The 21520-nt window shown below is 39.5% G+C and overlaps 2 protein-coding genes across 11 annotated transcripts in view; one reads left to right on the top strand and one right to left on the bottom strand.

The window, feature by feature from the left end:
• The window catches only part of ITSN1 (intersectin 1), a 279862-nt gene extending 273498 nt beyond the window's left edge, over nt 1-6364 (bottom strand). For 2 of the 3 annotated variants that reach the window (XM_036744721.1, XM_036744719.1), the window contains exon 1: nt 5990-6364. The gene's annotated coding sequence lies outside the window, so the exon portion shown is untranslated. The remainder of the gene's footprint in view (nt 1-5989) is intronic. The other variant, XM_036744720.1, reaches the window with a different exon arrangement.
• Nucleotides 6365-6965: 601 nt separating this feature from the next.
• Nucleotides 6966-21520, top strand: part of CRYZL1 (crystallin zeta like 1) — a 53413-nt gene continuing 38858 nt past the window's right edge. For 2 of the 8 annotated variants that reach the window (XM_036744711.1, XM_036744718.1), the window contains exon 1: nt 7008-7080. The gene's annotated coding sequence lies outside the window, so the exon portion shown is untranslated. Of the gene's footprint in view, nt 7081-7665; nt 7692-18414; nt 18450-21520 lie in introns of those variants that run through there. The other 6 variants (XM_036744717.1, XM_036744715.1, XM_036744714.1 and 3 more) reach the window with 5 other exon arrangements.

The following is a 21520-nucleotide window of genomic DNA, read 5'->3' as shown; positions in this document are numbered from 1 at the left end:
CAGCTAGTATAAGAAGATAATCTATGGGAAACCAATCTTGCATTGTATAGCCCTGATAAGCAAGTCACATTCAAGGTAAAGAGAGAAATAACACAAATACAAAAGACCAAGAGCTAGTCTCCAATAGATAAACAAAGGATATGAACAAGTAATTCTCAAAAGAACAGCAAACTATTAACAACTTTATAGATCCAAATCACTAACAATAAAAATGCAAATCAAAATAACTGAGGGTTTAACTTCATACCCAAAAAATTGGCAAAGATGGAAATAGTCAATGGCAGAGGGGCCGTGAAAGACAAGCATACTAATTTGCTAGTGGCACTATGACCTTGTCCAACTATTCCGGAAAACAATTTGTAATTATGAAAAAATTTGTAATTATGTTACAAGTAATTACAAGTGCAATTTGTAATTATACAAAAAGAATAGAAATGTACCGTGTATGCCAAAATATTCACTGAAGTACTTTTTAACATTAACAAAAAATGAGAAACTAAGTAGTTTCTCACTAATTGGGCAATGGCCAAACAAACTGTGAATGCATGAATGCAATGGCTAGGGTAAGAAAAAATAAATATAAAGAATTCAGAAAAGCATGACTAGACGTATAAAGTGACACAGAGCGAAGTACACAGAACCAGGAAAATGACATATTAAATGTAAACCATAAAGACAAAAATAAAACAAAACTGAAGATCACAAAAATTATGATAAACAAGCAATCGTGGATAAGGTGAGAAAAAGTACCTACCAAATTAAAACAGTTCTGAGGTTCCAATTCACACTGTTCAAATTGGCAAAGATGATAAAAAGGGAAAATTTTGGAGGGACTGTGGGAAGATGGGCATACTAAAGGACTAATAATCTATGAATTGGTCTAAATATTCTGGAAAGTAGTTTGGAATTAAACACCAAAAGTCACTAAACTATGCATATCCTTTCAATTAGCAACAGCATTACTAGGTACACACCCCAAAGTGTTCAAAGACAGAGGGTAAGGACCCATATCGACAAAAATATTTATAGTAGCACCTTTTATTGTTATAGCAAAGAAATGAAAACCAACCAATTGCCATCATTTGGGCAATAACCAATTATATCTTCAAAGTATTTATAATAAAACTTGTTTCCCACATCTTAACAGAGAAAGGAGGAGTAAGGTCCTGAATGAGACATACATATTCATACACAATTACTATGTCAATTTGTTGTACTTGTTCTAATTTGTGACAAGAAAGAACTATTTGGGAGTGGGAGGAATTATTGGGGAAAGTAGTTGGGTAGCAATGGTGATACAATGCAAAAAAAAATCAATACCAATAAAAATAAACAGAAGAGAGCAAAAGGAAGTTCAGAAGTGGTAACAAATGAATAGGCCAGTTTTGTTTCTACTGTGTTAAACTGAATAAACACCTTTAAAATGCAATTGAAGGTAACAGATTCATATGCAATCCTCTTTTTCTATTCTTTAAAAGTTCATAATAAAAAGAAATTTTGCTGAGGCTGCCAACTCTTAGTATAGAATATTATATACACTGTCAGACATGGCTGACATACTGGTTGGTTTTGCTGAACTCATTTTTGTTCTCTTTTTTAGACAAACGTGGGCTTGACAGGTAGGAAATGGGGAAGAAAGTAATCAGAAATGATGGTGATATAAAACAAAAGTTATCTAAGAATCAGAAACAAAGATGCCTGATTATAAATCTTAGACTTTGTATTGTCATCATCACCCTCCACATCATCTACTATTAACTTCAAAGGATCAGTGATCATTAATTAGTCTTGTTAGTCTCTAGTTAGTTCGCAGAGCACAATCCATTCAAACCACTTGATTTCAAGATTTTTTCTTCTATGTTCTTCTAGAGATTCTCCATAGAGGATCTGCCCAATGCGCCTGGAGATTTTCTTTCTATGTTTGTTGATGGGTTGTTTTATAAGGTATTTCATAAGGAGAAGATAAAAAAGTGAGGAGAAAATTGGTGATTATAGGCAATAACATTGCCTGAAAGAGCTATCAAGAGAACATCTGAACCTATCAACCTCGATGCCTATTTCCTTATCTTTATAAAATCTTTATAACAATGAAACTTATACATGTATCTACTAAACCTGATGAAAATGAGGGGAAATGGACTTTCACAAAGTTTCTATGGTAGAACATATCTTTACAATCATTCAATTCTCTCCACACTCGTTGCACAGAATATAACAACCTACTAACTATAAGATCCTATTTACCATTAGATGGAAACAAAATAAGCATTTAACTTGGTAGAGCAAAATGAATCTCGAAAGGCTCTCTTCCAACAAGGAATCTCATGTATATGTTAAGATCATACAAGATTTCTTGATAATATAACCACAGAGATTACCATTCAACAACCCTCTCATTGAGGTCAATGGAGGTTTAAAACAGTGTGATATACATATCCTCCATCAATCATAGTGACTACTATGTGCCAGTCACTATGCTAGGAAATAGGGATATAAAGGCCAAAAGTAAAACAATCTCTGCCTTCCAATAGCTTATAATCTAGCAAGGGAAGCCAAACATACCTATATAGGTATATAAAAATAATTTGGGGGGAAAAGGCAGAAAGAGGGAAAGTCTTCATGCAAAAAGTGGCACCTTAACTGACCTTTGAAGGAAGTGAAGGATTCTACGATGCAGAGGTGAGGAAGAACCAGTGCAAAGGCACAGATAATGTCATGTATGAGAAAGAGTAAGAAAGGGGAGTAAAGGGTAAGAAGGCTGCAAAGATAGAATGGGGCCGTATTATAAAGAGCTTTAAATGCCAAACAGAGGAGTTTATCTTATACTTGATCCAAGACGTAACTAAGAGCTGCTTGTTGCTGTCGTTGTCTGGCCACGTCTGACTCTCCATGACCCTATTTGGGGTATTCTTGGCAAAGATACTGGAGCAGTTTGGCATTTCATTCCTCAGTTCAGCTTACAGATGAGGAAATTGAGGCAAACAGAGTTAAATGACTTCCTCAGGATCACACAACTAGGTCTGAGGTCTTATTTGAACTCGTCTTTCTACCTCCAGGCCTGGCACTCTATCTCCACTGCGCCATCTAGCTGCCCAACAGGGAGTTAGTGGACTTTATTTATTGAGTATGGAAGTGTCATGATCAGACTTTAAGAAAAATCAGTTGTGTGGAGGATGGATTAAAAGAAATTAGAGGAAACCAGGTAGGAGACTATTGCAATAAGGCACATGAGAGGTTATGAGGACCAAAACTAGGGTGACAGTTGTATGAGTGGAGAAAACAGATGTAAGAGATGTTGTGGACACAGAAGGGACAAGATTTAGCAAGATATGTAAAATGAAGGGCTGCAGTCACAAAGCTAGATAGAAAATAGAAGGATGGCAGTGCCCTGAAGGGATAAAGTTTAGAGGGTTTTAGAAAAGTAAGGAGTTTGTTTTGGATGTGTTGATCTTGAGCTACCTACAAGACATCCACCTCAAAAAATCATAAGTTATTTAATGATGTGTGCCTGGAACTGAGGAGAGTGATTACAAACACATATCTGACAATCACAGACAGGACTGCTAAGTTATGTGAGCTAATGAGATTACCAAGAGAGTAAGTTCAGAATTATAGAATAAAAGAATTAGAGAGTTGAAGAACCCTCAATGGCCATCTGGTCTAACAAGTGGTCAGCTTTTAAGCCTTTGATTAAAGACCTTCAAGGAGGGGGAAATTACTACCTCCCTAAGGCAGCCCATTCCATTTCTGGACAGCCCTAATTGTTGAAAATTTTTCACAATCTCAAGCTGAAATCTGCCTGTTTCCAACCTCTACCCACACAGCTCCTAGTTCTTTCCTCTGGGGCCAAATTGAACACATGACTGCCCCTCAAATACTTGAACACATGCCTTCTTGAATCTTCTTTTCTCCAGGCAAAACATGCCCAGTTCTTTCAACGTATTCTCATATGTCATAAACTGAAGAGTTCCTTCATCATCCTGATTGCCCTCTTTTGCTCACTTTCTAGCTTACAATGCCCTTCTTAACCAAAGGCGGCCAGAACTGAACACGGTATTCCAGATGAAGTCTCACAAGAACACAGTACAGTGGGATTCATTCATTATAATGTATATATGGAATAGGAACAATTGATAAGACAATGAGTTGAGACCAGAAATCAATGGACTGAATTTGAGTAAGTGTATATAGTCTTTACAACAAACTCAAAATACTCCCCAGCACAAAAATTCATCATCTTTAACACACTCTCTCATGATGCTAAATGATTTCAAATCTCAAAACACCACAACATCTAAAAAAATTAAAGTTGTAAGTGATCCAAAGGGCAATGGAGAATTGCACCCCATTTACAACAATGAAATGTATGAAGGCAAGAGGGATAGCATCCAAAAAAATTCTACTTAAAAAAGGTGGAAGGACAATCGGACAAAACCACAAGTTTAGAAATTCTGCATGTTATATTCCAATTTCTTTTCTTTGGCAAAAAGAAACTGATGCCACCATAAAGAAGTAGATACCAAATAAAGTTTTCCTATTTTAACAATATACCAAAATGTCCTTGGGAAAAAAAATCTGCCACAGCCCCAAAAGACTGAATACAAAAGCTATCACAACTAATCTGTTTCCTAAAAAGCAAAAATTCATTTTTGTTTAAAAAAAAAAAAGACAGTTGAACCAGGACAAAAGATACCCAAAGGAAATGTAATCTATAAAGTTGTCTCCTAATTCAAAGGCAAACAGAACTAAAGAAACAGGAAGATGATCCCACGTTGGTTTCCTTTTCTTGATGGTTCCAACTACATTTTCTTGTTTAATTGGTCGTGTCCTTCTCTAGGTAAGGGACACAGCAATTGTTCCTTGAGTTAGAATCATAAAATTATGCACGTGGAAAAGGAAAAAAGGAGGAACAGACGGGGAAACCAAGAGAACACACATACAAACACAAACAATTGGTGATGACCTTATCTAGCCAGGAGACACAAAAATTATTCTTTCGATTCATAACATAAAATTGTGTGCCGGGGGAAAGGAGGGAAACTGGGAAAGGAAAAGCAAAAGAGATGAGGAACCAAACACATACATGCCTCTGGTGGCTACCACCAGAGAGAGAGAGATCACAGTAAGAGGATGTATCTTAAAACAGGATCGATGTCCTTCAGTGACACTGGTTTTTGCGAAACCCAGATAAGGATGAGCCAGGGAGAAAAGACTGAAAAACCTATGTCAGTGAGCACTAGCTTTGCCAAGAAAACTGGGAAGGTTATGGCTTGGATTATCAAACCCAACCATGACTAGTGGGGGGAAGGGAAGGCTCGTCCGGGAAGGATCCAGCGGAGCCCCCCACCCCTCCCCAACAAGCAAGGGGCGGGGTGGAGAAGAGGGAAAATAAGAGAGGAGGGCTGCTCTTTTCCCAGCCAGGTATTGAGGCCCGATCAACCTGAAGCCAGATCTTTAAATACCAAAATCACCCAACAAATCACCCCCACCCGGGACTCCCAACTACAAATCACCGCCCAGGTCTCCTCCGTCCAGTCCTTCATTCCGTTCCCCCCCGCCTCCCCCCGCCACAGGGGCCCCGAACGTCCGGAGCCCACCCCTCACTCCGGCCCTGCTCGCCTGGGCGACGAAGGAGGAGGACGGGAGAGAAGAGCAGGTCGCTGGGGAGCCTGGGCTTGGGGGTGGGCAGGGACGCAGGGAGCCAAAGGCGACCGGAGGGGTCGCGGAGAGCAAGTCCCGCGGGGGTGCGGGGGGGTGCCCAAGTCTACAACCAGGCGGCCATGGCTCCCCGACCCCCGACCCAGCCCCGCCACCTCCCAGAGAGATCCCCTCCCTACAGGCGCACACACACACTGGCCCCCCAGACACACGCACACACACGCACGCACACACACACCCGCCGCCTCCACAGCTCCCGGATCCCGTCCTTTCTCTGCTCCTGCCCCCTCCCCCCACGGCCTCAGCCCACCGCCTTTCGCCTTTCCCCCACCTCATCTCCGGGCGAGAGCTGCGCGGTCCCGGGGAGAAATCAGTGCCGGGCACACGCCCCGGGGAGGGATGAAAACGCTGCCGCCGCACCGCTCACCATCCCCTCCAGTCCCGGAGCTCTCTCGGGATTCTCCCTTCCGAGCCGCCGTACTATGGAGCAACCAACTCTATCTGTCTGTCTGTCTATCTATCTATCTATCATCTAATCTTCCACCCTTCCCTTCAGTCTCGCGCGCTCTCCCCTTCTCCGCCTCGGTCTCTTTCTCGAACCCCCCACTGTACCCCCCCAGTCCCGCTTGCACTCTCTCTACCTTGCTCCCCGCCCACAGATGTGGGGGGAAGGGAAGCAACCTCTCAATCCCAAGACTGTGGCCCCTCCTACCTCCCTGGAAGGAGGACTTGGATGGTGGGGAAGGCGGGGAGAGCTGGGGAGTGAGAGGGACGGACGACTTTTGCACGCCCCGCCCACCCCGGGAAAGGAGGGAGGAGGGAAATAATGACATCCAAATGGACCAATAAGAGCTAGGATTTAGAACTCCGCGGCGAGATGGGAGGGAGGGGTGATGTTAGGAACTGGGCGGGCTGACATTGGTTGGGCCTTTCGGTGTAATCATCGCACACTCTCGGCTTTTTCACCTTATGCGATGCTGTCACGTGCTACGTGGTGCCAGATTGAGTCTCTCTCTGTTCTCCGTCACTGTAGCTATTAAACATATTTAGCTAGAAGAGACAGAAAAACCGCCATCGCCCAAAGGCAAGAAGGGGCCCGGGGCTCTGGGGAGGGGCGGGGGATAAGAAGGGCGTCTCCTTGACGACTCATTCAATTTGCATGAAATGGTCGCCTGGACCATGAGACCACAATGCCCAACATGCTTTCGTGAGCATGTTGCGGCAGCTCCAGGTGAAGCATGCTGGGAGACGTAGTCTCCTTTAGTTACTATGGTGCTTTGCTTCCCACGCCGCAAGCCGTAGCTGATAGACAGAGGGTAGAGGGCCAATGGAAGCGAAGTACTGAGTTTGGGGGCGGGCTTTAAACGGAACTACCCGAGACTGAAGAGGACTCGGGGAGTGCAGGTTACCGATTCTACGCAGGTAGGTATGTTCGGGAACCTTACAATCCTCCTTTCTAGCGTGAGGAGGAAGTAGGTTGCCCGGGCTTGTGACGCGGCGTGGAGACTTTTTGGGGGGGGGGGGGGGGAGGACGGTGGTGACGCGGTTGACTGCTGCGGCCCTAATCCTGTGGCTGGGTCAGGACGGAGCGGGCGCGAGTAACGAAGTGGCGTTTGTGGCAGTCGTAGACTGTTCGATATTCCCCGATTTCGAGCTGGGAAGGACCTTGGAGACCATTTAGTACACACACCCCCACACCCCTCACGGACGAGGACGCGGACCCGGGAAGGAAGTGACGAGGCCTTATCTTGTTTGGTTTCCCCTTTTCTGCGGAAGAAGGCCTGTGTATGTTCGTTCTGGACTATCTCAGCCAGGTGGCGCAGTGGGCGCTGTTGTCCCTGGCGTCGGGAAGAGAAGAATTCAAATTCTGCCTCCGACGGTTTTTGTCCCTGGGACGATTTAGGGCAAATCCCTTCGCCACTGACCTTCGCCTACTCTAAAATGGGGACAACCATAGCTCCTCCTCCAGGGTTGTTGTGAGAATCGAATCGATCAGATATTTGTAAAGCACTTGGCACCGTCCCTAGTATATAGTAAGTACTTATTAAATGAGTTTCTTTCTTCAACTTTTGTTTGGTTGTGATTCGAATAAAATTGAATTAATTTTCTACTTCTTTTTAGTATGTTGTTAGTATGGCATCCTAAATAAGTCCCCTGATCTCTTTGGGCCTCAGTTTCTTAGACAAAGGGGTCGAACTATATAGATGATACGAAGTTCCCTTCCTACTCGAAATGTGGGATTCAGCTTTTTTTTGTCGCTTGCTTGACTTAGGTTTCCCTTCCGTGGGTGCACACGGTTGCATGACGCTTGGGAGTTTTTTTTTCGGAGTCACCATTAACTAAAAGTCACAGGACTCCTATGTGCCTTGCTGTAGAGTGTATTGTATTATAATGGTCTAATACCAGGGGAAAAATTTTTTTTTGCTTCTGACCTGTGTGATCTTTGTATGCAAAACTACCGTTGTGAAAACTTTCCCAACTGTTGAAGAGAGTTCAGTCCTATTCCTCAGTCTTGAGAGTTGTTTGGAGGAGTAAGGGAGCAACTATTTACATTAAGTGATTACTGTGTGCCCGGCACTGTGCTGTTATATAAATATCATCGGATTTGAGGCTGGATTTGAACTCAGATCTTTCTCACCAACCTAGCACCCTTATCCACTGCATCACCTGGCTGCCTTACTGCTTGGAGCATTGAGTTTAAGTGACAGTTCCCATGCAATCATAGTTACTATGTGTCAGTTCTCTATATTTTAGAAACGATGCCTTTGTCAGAAACACTGGCTGTGAAAAATCGTTCCCCAGCTTTCTGCTTTCCTTCTGATCTTGATTGCATTGGTTTTGTGCAAAAACGTATTAATTTAAAGTAATCAAAATTATCCATTTTGCATCTCATAATGTTCTCTATCTCTTGTTTGGTCATAAATTCTTCGCGTCTCCATAGATCTGATACCTAAGCTATTCCTTGCCCTCCTATTTTGCTTATGGTATCACCCTTTATGTCTAAATCATTATAGTTAATATGTGTCAGGCACTTAACCACTGACTTTAGAATTCTGTTTGACCAGAGGTTTGTTGCCCATCATTGTTGACTTTACTGACTCTGTGGTTCTTTTGTCTCTAGTTTTTTCACTTTGTGCCACTTCATGCAGGTCTGCTAATGTTTCTCTGAATTGTTTTTGTTTTTTCTTTCCTTACTACTTAGTAGTATTCCTTATCATCCTTATTTTATATGCCGTATTTGTTAGGTTTTACCTGATTGTTTAGCATATAGGTTGTTTCCAGTATATTATTAGAAAAATAATACCTCGAGAAAGGTTTTTACACATGGGGCCTTTTCCATCACTGACCCTGAAGTACAGTCTCAGTAATCGCTGAATCTCTGAGTCAAGGAGAGTTCACAATTCAGTAACTTTTCTAGCATAATTCCAAATTATTTTCCAGAATAGTTGAACATCTTCACAGCTCTATCAACAGTGAAATCAGCATACCATTTTCTTACTACTCCAACAATATATCTTCCTGTCTTTTAGCAGCTCAGAAATCAGTTCTCAAAGAGCCATATACCATGCAATAAGATTACAATCTGGCACACTAGGGTTTCATCATGAGATTTTCTTTACATCATTTACAGCTATGCTTAATTTCTCCTTACATATATGTGCTCATTACCCAATTTCTGCTACAAGCAAATATTTCTGATGTTTAGCTTACAAAATGAGAGCTAGAGGTATGGACAAAGTATGTTAAAAATGGAAACTGGCATAGTTTGTAGTAGTAGAATGTAGCTTCACTCAAAACATGGTCAGCAGTGTTCTGTATATGAGACTGGACTGCCTCTAGTCTAAAGTAAAATGCTTTATACGATTTTGCCACTTTGTTTCCGGAGTTCAAATACAACGTAGGAAAATATACTTGAGAAACTATGATAGAAACTGTTTTGCTCATAATCAGAAATAAACTGAATTTATTTTATTTTAACGAGGTGCTCATTCCCTTGAGTAGTGAAGAAAGTGTATATAAATTCTTAAACTAACACTTGGATGCAAATTAGAAAGCCAGAGTGCAAATTCTGCCTCACTAACTGGCTGTATTACCTTAGGCAAGTCATTTAACTTCCTTCAACCCCAGTTTCCCCAAATATAAAATTGTTATAATAATAGTGCCTATTACACAGGGTTTATGTAAATGTTAGCTGTTACTAAGTAATGCTGAATTACCAGTTTAGTAGTGAATCTGTAATTCAAAAATTGTATGATAACAAAACACTTTCTTTCCCCTTTTAAACTGTACATATGGGTTTCAAAGATGTTATTAGACTCACAAATTCCATCTGTTCATTGAACATTTTTATCCAAAGAAAAAGAGTTTTCTTAGGAAAGAAATAATACAAACAAATCAGAGTATGAGCATGTGGCATGTGAATTATTTTCAGTTTTTATAAATTATGAAAAGAAATTTATTTGACCACTTTTACCTAATGAAAGGTTTTCATTCCTTTATAAATATTTTGTCATTCTTACAACTCATTTTTGTCACCCAAACAAGAGAATTAATTTTGTTTTGTTTTTTTAAATTAATGTATTTTTAGTTTTCAACATTCACTTCCTCAAGATTTTGAGTTTCAAATTTTCGCCCCATCTCTGCCTTCCCCCCACCCCAAGATAGCTTGCATTCTGATTACCCCTTCCCCCAATCTGTACTCCCCTCTATTACCCTCCCTTCCCTCTCTTATCCCCTTCCCTTCTATTTTCCTGTAGGGAAAGGGAAAGATGCAGCATTATTGTGATCATTTTATGATCATAGAGGGAACTTCAGAGTTCAAGATCATGGAAGTTCAATATGTACACTATTTTGGGCTGATGAGGATGAAGGTTGTGATGAAGAACTTGAACTAGAAGCTGTGGTTGTTCAAAGTATATTCCAAAGCATCCAGATAAAAGGATAGGGGTTTAGGGTAGAGAGAAAAACTAAGACTAGGTACTAGACACTGAGAAGAAATGGAGGCTAGTAGATAATGGCAACAAGTACCTAGATTGAGTACTACAAAGAGAGTGACCCTCAAAGGATGACAGGTTGTAGAAGGAAAAGTGGCTGAAAGAGATGTAATTGATAGGGTATAAATTGTAATAGAAAAAAAAAGACAAAGATTCAAGATGGAGAACAGTTTTGTCGTAACTATGTTAAACTAGTTAACTATGGACAGACAGAAAGAGATGGAATTCTAGAAGTGGCAGTGAGGAGGACCTAGAACCAGGCTTATCACCCTACTCTCTTACAAAACCCCTTGAGACTGAGTTTTATTATTCACCCATTACTAACTAACCATATGGTTTCTGCTGATCATTTCCCTATCCATGTATTAATAAATTACCGGCCATACAGCAGAAAAACATCCTCAATCCCTACCTCCCATTCTCTAATCCCAGTCCTCCTCAATCCTATTCCATTCCATGTTCCATTGCCACTCTTCACACCCCTTCCACTGTGCCCTCTGGAATTTCCCTTCCATAATGAACAGATTTCCCTTTATACAAGACTTCTTTCTCTCATGCCCTTCATCTTCTTAGACTAGGCTCCCCCGCCTTTCCCTATTGACACTCCCTAGGTTTCCTCTCTTGTCCTGTCTTTTCTCACACTGTCCAACAAACTAGTCCTGGTGGGGGAGTCAGAATATTCTTTGCCTTCTGCTGCCACTTCTAGATTTTCCTTTTACTTTTATCTCTTCCTTAGAGACCACTCAAAATTTTTTACTCAATCCAAATCATGGTGGCTGTTGTACATTGTTCCCCCATCCCAAATCATTCTCCCCCTATATTTAACAAGTTGAGTGAATTCAGTGTCTTTTCCCTCAAACTCTGCCCTCTTTCAAACTTCCTATTTATGTCAAAGGTACCACCAGTCTTCCAAACTACCAATTTTGTAACCCCAGTAAGATGCTCTACTCTTCACTCTCCTTCACCCCACAAATGCAGTAAGTTGTCAAATTTGCTCTTTCTACCCCCACAACATCTCTCACATCTGAACCTTTCTACTCACACTGCTAACACCTTAGTTCGGGCCCTTATCTGCTGTTGCCTGGATTATTCCAACAACCTCCTAATAGTCTCTTTACCTCAAGTCTCTCACCATAGTCAATCCTACACATTCCTGCTGAAGTGATTTTCTTTAAACACAAATCTGACCATGTTACTCCCTTGATCAATCAACTCCAGTGGCTTTCTGTTGTCTCTAGGATAAAATACAAACTCCTCTGGTTAGTTCTTAAAGTCCTTCACAATTTGGCTTGAACATATCTTTCTAGCTTTACTGAACATTATTCCCCTTCCCATTTGCTATAATCTAGCCAAACGGGTCTCCTCTCTTTTCCTCACACAAAGCTTCACCCACATCTCTGTAACATTGCATTAACTATTCATCACACTTGGAATACACTTCCTTTGATCCAGTCTCTTCAGGTTCCCTTTCCTCTATAAAGCCTTTTATTAATTTCTCCTGTCCACCCCCATTGTTAGTGTTCTTCTAACTTGGAGTTATTTTATATATGTGTGTGGTATACCATAGAGCAGGGCTAGCTTACTTTTGACCTTTTATCCCCAGCATTTGACAGTACTTTGCACATAATAGTTGCTTGCCAGTTCTTTGGTGAATTGAATTGTACCTGTGGAAGAAATATACACACTTATGAAATCACAGATCCATCAGCTAGAGAGGTAAAAGAAGATGAGGTCACCAAAGGAAAATGTGTAGAGAATAGAAGTACGATGAATGAGAAAAGAACACAGAGGAATGACAATATTTAAGGGTGAGGTGAAGTTGTTTTAATTCATTGTATTTGTATCCTCAATGCTATATAACAAAAAGTTAATGTTACAGGTCATCTTAAAATTATATATACTATTTCCTTTAGCCATGATACTTACTTGTAATAGAGGGCAGCAACTATGCTCTACAAACATTATGCTATATACTATATCTATAGAATGATTAGATATTAGAGAAACATTAGGTGATTATTATTCCTAAAGAATGAAGTTCAAGGGGCAGCTAGGTGGCGCAGTGAGTAGAGTACCAGCCCTGGAGTCAGAAGGACCTGAGTTCAAATCCAGCCTCAGACACTTGACATACTTACTAGCTGTGTGACCTTGGGCAAGTCACTTAACTCCAATTGCCCTGGGCGCCCCCCCCCCCCCAAGAATGAAGTTCATTCTTTTAAGACTGGATCAAATGTCTCCTTTTAGTGGCAATTTTTGGTGTAGTTAGAAAGAGGGAAAGAAAAGGAAGTTTGATTTAACTTGTTATTTTATGTCGTATCAGGCAAGGGTTTTTTTTTAAAGTTCTGCTTCAGGTTTTCAGTGGGGGGGGGTGTATTTTAATTTTAATCTTTTCACATTTCCACCTTCAAGAACATTTGTGGTAAGGTAGAAATACCACTGATATGTGAATCAGGAAACTTAAGATCTAATCTTGACACCATTAACTTGATGTGTGGCTTTGGGCCAGTTACTTAACATTTTCAGAACTTAGTATCTTCATCTGTCAAATGAAGGAAGTAGAATTTGTCTCGTCTTTTTTTTTTTTGATTGTTAACTTAGCCCTCCACAAACACAAACGTTCCAATATATGAATGAAAGAGAACGAGAAAGAGAATTGTATAAAAAGCTGTGAATTTCTCTTAAGTGAGGATTTTTTTTTTATTTTTAAGAAAATACATATTGGGTGGATCATCTTTAACAAGCTTAGGGGAGGTGCTACACAAAGAACAATACAGGATGAACAGGCATTTATGGGTTGAAATCTGCATTGTTGGTGGGTGCTTCTAAATTGATGAGAACACAGATTCACATGAATATGCAGATACAACATATGTGCCTGGTACATAGTAGGCTCTTGTTGACTCAAAGACATATAAAATTTAGCAAACTAGTAATTATTGTTCTATTTGTGTCCACTTCTGGACATTTTGTTTTCTTCGGTGTATGTTAAAAGCTATTTATTGGAAGATAGCTGATTAAGGCAGGAAGTTACCTTGCTCACCTAAATTCCTCCACAAATAATTTAAAATAACAACTCAAAGTGAACTTTGAGCTGCAGAAATAATTAAAAGTCAGGGTGAAGCAGTTGTCCAGCCTAAGACAATGTGGGAGGATGTTAGGAAGGACTTGATTTGCCAGGGTTGTGGTCTGGCCCAATTGAAAGGTAACATCCTAATCAACAAACAAGTCCTGAGACCAGCTGTGTAGACAGCAGCTTCAGCTTCAGGAACTCTTGCCCCACAGACAATGGGTGGGTCTGGCAGCTGATCAGGGGAAGATCGCAGGGCTCTCCTATGGCACGGGATGTAGGGCACAAGTATGCTGACCAGACTTGGTCCCAGGCCATAGCTATGGGTAAGGAAGAACAGGCACATGCCCTGTGAGTGTGGTTGCAAAGGGGCAGGGCCTTGCTGGCTATGGTCTTTCACAGAAGAGTAGAGTCCCTGGTTTTGGTTCTGGGGCAGAGGGGTGAGCTGAGTTTGCAGCCTCCGGAGGGACCCCATTTGTAGTATTGCTGGGGGCTCTGCTTGTGAAGCTCAAGGGCAGAGAGGACTACCTGAGATCAGGCCCCCATATAGAACTTAGAAAAAAAGCACCAAAAACCCTGAAGTTTGAGACATTATCTCCCATACCTCAGGACTAGAGCCTGACTTTAACAAAGTTAGCAGCCAAGAAAGAAGCCATTAAAAAAAAAAAGAAGCAAAAGAGAAAAGAAAAACCAACCAGAGATAACTGCTATGGTGATTTAAAATATATATACTCATACACACACATATATAGAATAAATATATAATTAATATATTAATATATGCATGTATATATAGTGTATGTGTGTATCTGGATTTAATCTCAGAAGAAGACAATGAAGTTAAAACAGCTACCTCACTTCAAAGGAAAATGTAAAATGATCACAAGCCCAAAAAGAGTTCTTGGAAGAGCTTAAAAAGGACTTTTAAAATCAAATAAGAGAGATTGAGGAAAATATTAGGCAGGAAAAAAAGGGTAATGCCAGAAAATTAAGAAAAATTATAAAAAGTCAACAATTGGAAAAAGAGACCAAAAAGCTTAAGGAAAAAAATAACTCCTTAAAAATTAGAATTGGGCAAGGGAAATCTAATGACTTTATAAGACACCAAGAAATAATAAAATGAAATCAAAAGAATGAAAAAATAGAAGAGAATGTGAAACATCTCATTAGAAACAACTGAACTGGAAAATAAGAGAGACAATATAAGAATTGTAAGTTATAATCAGAAGCAGCGTCTAGGCACTATGCTTCAAGAAATCATTAAGGAAAATTGCCCTGAAGTTTTAGAACTAGAGAATAAAATAGAAATTGAAAAAAATCCACCCATCACCACCTGAAAGAGATCCCAAGATGAGAACTCACAGGAACATTATAGCCAAGTTTTGAAGCTCCCAGATCAAGAAGAAAATGCTACAAACAATTAAAAAGAAACAATTTAAATACTGTGGAGCTATAGTCAGGATAACACAAGATTTAGCAGCTTCTACATTAAAAAACTGTCAACTGGACTAGAATCTGTGGGTGGCTGGAGCCAAACAGAGCAGCCTAGAGACAAGAGAGTCAGGACACAAGCAGAAGTTTAATTTCAAAGTGAGGAAATACTTGTAAGCAGAAGTCCTCCTGAGGAGGAGGGCTTAATATGCTGGGACAGAGGCAGTGCTTTATATACATAAGTGGACTGGACCATGACATAATCATTCTTAGCCATTCCATAGCAGGCTCATGTGTGGACAGTGCAGGTGTTCCCAGGTTCCAGGATTCAAGTTGATTGTCTCACGGACAGAAACAGAACCAGAGTTGGCGTGGCAGAAATAGGAGTACAGTACCTGGTTCAGTTCACTTAACTGTTACAAGAAACGGGTTGTGAGCATGCTAAAAGGTGTGATGGATGGCTCTCAGGTCTCTGAGAGATAGGGGACAGTGAACACCTGGTGCTGGTCAAAGCAATACACTTTGCCAGAGAGTGAGATCATCCAGAGCACAAACGATTGTTGTTATGCCAAGCTCAGGGCACAGCCTGCTTGCTGGGCCTTGGCTCTGGGAAATGGAATGTCTCCAAATATCTTGACGAGACTGAAAGGATGAAACGATTTTTCAAAGAACAAAAGAGCTGGGTTCATAACCAAGTACAGCTTATCCAGCAAAACTGAGTGTAATCTTAAATGGGGAAAAAGTGGATATTTAATTAATTGAAGGACTTTAAGGTATTCAGAAGGAAAAGATCAGAACTGAATGGAAAATCTGACCCACAAGAATTAGAAGAAACATAAGAAGGTAAACATGAAAGACCAATTGTAAGCAATTTAATAATGTCAAACTGTTTAAGTCTTATATGGGAAAACATTCTTAACAATGTTATCGTAACTAGGGTAGTGTGAAAGAACATACATTGATGGATGGCTTAGGGTTGAGTTGAGGATGATGGTATGACCCTAAAAAATCAAATTGGTTAGGGAGATGTAAAAAGGAGCAGTTATCTCATACAAACATGGCTTGGAGAACTGGTAGTACTAGAACCTTATTCTTATCAGAACTGGGTTAAAAAGGAAATAACATGTACATCTTGAAGGGTATAAAAGTCTTAATTTACAGAAAAATAAGAGAGTTAGAGGATGAGAGGGACTCTTAGAAGAGTAGGTAGATTAAGGAATAAGAGAATTAGGGGAGAAGTTAAGGGAAGGATTCTTAGAAGTGTTGCAAATTAGGGAGGCTGTAATCAGAAGTAAATTAGGCATCTATGGAGAGGGATAGGATAAAAAAGAGGGAAGGAAAAACAGGAAAAATAGGATGGAAGGAAATATACAATTAGTAATTATAACTTTGAGCGTGAGTGGGATGAACTCACCAATAAAATGGAAACAGCGGAATGGATTAAAATCAGAATCCAACAATATGTTGTTTACAAGAAACACATTTAAAAATGAGAGATATACATAGAGTAAAAATAAAAACCTGGAGTAGAATTTGTTATGCTTCAGCTGATTAAAAAAAAAAAAAAGCAGAAGTAACAATTATGATCTCAGACAAAGTTAAAGCTAAAATATGTTTAATCAACAGAGATAAACAGGGAGACTATAGCGTGATAAGGATACCATAGATAATTAAGTAATATCAATACTAAACCTATCTGTACCAAATGCTATAGTATTCAGAGTTTTAAAGGAAGAGCTAAATGAATTACAGGTGTCAGCAGATAGCAAAACTATAAAAATGGGGGACTTCAGTCTTCCCCTCTCAGAACTAGATTAACAAAAAAAATAAGAAAGAAGTCAAGGAAATAGATAGAATCATAGCTAAGCTAGAAATGATAGCTATCTGGAGAGAACTGAATAGGAATATACCTTTTTCTCAGTGGTACATGGTACCTCTACAAAAATTGACTATATGTTAGGGCATAAAAACTTTATAGCTAGTTGTAAGAAAGCAGAAATATTAATTATATCTTTTTCAGTTCATAATGCAATAAAAATTATGTTTTATAAAGAACCATAGAAACACAGATTAAAAATTAAGTGGACTCTAAATAACCTAATCTTAAAGAATGATTGGGTTAAACAACAAGTCGAAGAAACAGTAAATTATTTTATTTTTTCTTGAAACCCTTTATTTTTTTCTTAACAATTATTTCATTATTTAATATTGTAGTTTTCAACATTGATTTCCACAAGATTTTGAGTTACAAGTGATAAATAATTTTATTAAAGAGAACAACAATAATGTGACAACATAACAAACCCTGTGCGTTACAGCACAAGCAGTAATCAGAGGAAAATTTTTTATCGCTAAATGCTTCCATCAGTAAAATAGAGAAAGAGCAGACCAATGAATTGGATATGCAGTTTTTAAAAAAATAGAAAAAGAACCAATTTAAAATTTCCAAACACCAAATTGGAAATCCTGAAAATTAAAGGTGTAAATAATAAAATTGAATATACGAAAACCATTAGATTAATAAATAAGATTAGCATAAAATACCTGGGCATATACTTGAAAAGACAAACCCAAAGGACTACACGAACATAATTATAAAAGTATACAAATAAAGTCAGGTTTAAATAATTGGAGAAATATTCATTGTTCATGGGTAGGCAGAGCCAATATAATAAAAATGACAATTCTACCTAAATTAATCTACTTACTGAATGCTGTCCTAATTAAATTACCAGAAAAATATTTTATTGAGCTAGAAAAAATGATAAAATTTATTTGAAAAAACAAAAGGTCAAGAATAAAGGAATTAATGGGGAAAATGTGTAAAAAGGAGTTTTAGCAGTGACATCTTAAACTTTATTATAAGGCAGTAATTATCAAAACTATCTCATACTGGCTAAGAAATAGAAAGGTGGATCAGTGGAACAGCATAAACATATAATACGCATTAGTAAATGTTTATGGTAATCTTGTGTTTGACAAATGTAAAGATTTAAGATTTGAGGATAAGGATTCACTGTTTAGTAAAAATTGTTGGGAAAAAATGGAAAGCAGTATGGCAGATACTGGATGTAGACTACTATCTTATAGTCTTACTTATTATCTTACTATGACAGCCTGGATGGTCTCTGGGTGAGGTCTATCCCACACGGAGCTGGGAGCTGGGAGCAGAGCCCAGCGTGGGCTGCTCAGACCAACCAGACCAGGAGCTGGGCGGAGCGGGCCCTAGCGCCCTGAATCAGTGAGCGGCGGCAGTTACCAGACTTCTCAACCCACAAACACCAAAGACAACAGAGAAGGTTAGTGGGAAAAGCTGCTGGAGTGGAAGGAGTTTGTGGTTCGCCCACCGCCCCTGGGGCAGTGGAGGTGGGGCAGCTACAGCTGCTGTTGCTTCCGGCCCCAGGCCCACCTGGTGGGAGGAATTAAGTGGCGGGTCAGAGCAGGAGTGCACAGCCTGCTGAAGATCTAAGCCCAGTCCGGGTTGGGGGTTCTTGGGGGAGGAGGAGTGCTGATGTGGCAGAGCTGGCGCGTCCCCTCCAAACGTGGAATATAGAACTCTTTAGTCTACAAGCAGTCATACCCCACTGAAAAACTCAAGGGTCAAGCTAATTGGTTGGGAATATGGCCAGGCAGCGAAAACACACCCAGATTCAGTCTCAGACTTTGGATTCTTTCTTTGGTGACAAAGAAGACCAAAACATACAGCCTAAAGAAGACAACAAAGTCATAGAGCCTACAACCAAAGCCTCCAAGAAAAACATGAACTGGCCCCAGGCCATAGAAGAACTCAAAAAGGATTTGGAAAAGCAAGTTAGAGAAGTAGAGGAAAAATTGGGAAGAGAAATGAGAAGGATGCGAGAAAACCATGAAAAACAAGTCAATGACTTGCTAAAGGAGATCCAAAAAAATACTGAAAAATACACTGAAGAAAACAACACCTTAAAAAACAGACTAATCCAAATGGCAAAAGAGCTCCAAAAAGCCAGTGAAGGGAAGAATGCCTTGAAAGGCAGAATTAGCCAAATGGAAAAGGAGGTCCAATGGACTACTGAAGAATATACTACCTTAAAAATGAGATTGGAGCAAGTGGAAGCTAGTGACTATATGAGAAATCAAGATATTATAAAACAAAACCAAAGGAATGAAAAAAATGGAAGACAATGTGAAATATCTCACTGGAAAAACCACTGACCTGGAAAATAGATCCAGAAGAGATAATTTTAAAATTATTGGACTACCTGAAAGCCATGATCAAAAAAAGAGCCTAGATATCATCTTTCACGAAATTATCAAGGAGAACTGCCCTGATAGTCTAGAGCCACAGGGCAAAACAGAAATTGAAAGAATCCACCGATCACCTCCTCAAATAGATCCCAAAAAGAAATCTCCTAGGAATATTGTTGCCAAATTCCAGAGCTCCCAGATCAAGGAGAAAATACTGCAAGCTGTCAGAAAGAAACAATTTGAGTATTGTGGAAACATAATCAGAATAACCCCAGATCTGGCAGCTTCTACATTAAGAGATCGAAGGGTTTGGAATACGATATTCAGGAGGTCAATGGAGCTAGGATTAAAACCTAGAATCACCTACCCAGCAAAACTGAGTATCATGCTCCAAGGCAAAATATTGACTTTCAATAAAATAGAGGACTTTCAAGCTTTCTCAGTGAAAAGACCAGAGCTGAATAGAAAATTTGACTTCCAAACACAAGAATCAAGAGAAGCATGAAAACGTAAACAAGAAAGAGAAATCATAAGGGACTTACTAAAGTTGAACTGTTTTGTTTACATTCCCATGTAGAAAGATGATGTGTATGATTCATGAGTCCTCAATATCATAGTAGCTGAAAGGAATATGCATATATATATATATATATGTTTATGTGTGTGTGTGTGTGTGTATGTATATATATGTAAGTGAATGTGCATGTATGTATATGTGTATGTGTGTGCATATATATATATATATGTGTGTATATATATATATATATATATATATATATATATATATATATATACATATATAAAAAGAGAGAGAGGGAGAGACCGCAGACACAGGGTGAGTTGAAGATGAAGGGAAGATATCTAAAAGAAATAAAATCAAATTAAGGGATGAGAGAGGAATATATTGAGAGAGGGAGATAGGGAGAGATAGAATTGGGTGGATTATCTTGCATAAAGGTGACAAGAGGAAGCAGTTCTGTGGGAGGAGGGGAGAGGGCAGGTGAGGGGGAATGAGTGAATCTTGCTGTCATCAGATTTGGCCTGAGGAGGGAATACCATACATACTCAATTGGGTATCTTACCCCACAGGAAAGAAGAGGGAAGAAGATTTAAAAAAGGGGTGATGGAGGGGAGGGCAGATGGGGGTGGAGGTAATCAAAAACAAACACTTTGGAAAGGGGACAGGGTCAAGGGAGAAAATTCAATAAAGGGGGATGGGTTGGGAAGGAGCAAAATATAGTTAGTCTTTCACAACATGAGTATTGTGGAAGGGTTATACATAATGATGCACATGTGGCCTATGTTGAATTGCTTGACTTCTTAGGGAGGGTGGGTGGGAAGGGAAGAGGGGAGAGAATTTGGAACTCAAAGTTTTAAAAACAGATGTTCAAAAACAAAACAAAAAAAAAGTTTTTGCATGCAGCTAGAAAATAAGATACATAGGCAATGGGGCATAGAAATTTATCTTGCCCTACAAGAAAGGAAGGGAAAAGGGGATGGGAGGGGAGTGGGGTGACAGAAGGGAGGGCTGAATGGGGAACAGGGCAACCAGAATATATGTCATCTTGGAGTGGGGGGGGAGGGTAGAAATGGGGAGAAAATTTGTAATTCAAACTCTTATGAAAATCAATGCTGAAAACTAAATATGTTAAAGAAGTTTTAAAAAATAAAAAAAATTAAAAAAATAAATAAAATAAATTTTAAAAATTTAAAAAAAAATTTTAAATCTTAAATTGTTTTATTTATGCTCCTTTTTTGTATATCAGTATTTGCTGACCTGCCTTCCAAGTAAATAGAAGTCAACCTTTGTAATAGATACATGTACTAAAGCAAAACAAAATCACTACATTGGCCATGTCTGAAAATGCATGGCTCTTTCTGTACCTCTAGTCCACAGGAACTGAGACCAAAAAATCTGGATGGATAAATGGAAAAGATCCTAGGCTTTTTGTTCTTACCATGATTTCAGAATTTTGCTAAGGTGATTGATGTATAAGGGGTACTTTTATTGCATACTAATTCCTGCTTACTAATCTTGTCGTTTCTGTATGCATCTCATTTTTTGTTGCCCTCTTCTGTCTACTTACACAGACACCCATTGAGCTCTGGTATTGGCTCTGGAGTCAGAGGACCTAGTTCCAAGTCC

Source organism: Trichosurus vulpecula, chromosome 2, assembly GCF_011100635.1.
Source record: "Trichosurus vulpecula isolate mTriVul1 chromosome 2, mTriVul1.pri, whole genome shotgun sequence".
Lineage (NCBI taxonomy): Eukaryota > Metazoa > Chordata > Mammalia > Diprotodontia > Phalangeridae > Trichosurus > Trichosurus vulpecula.
This window is presented reverse-complemented; position numbering and strand designations above follow the sequence as displayed.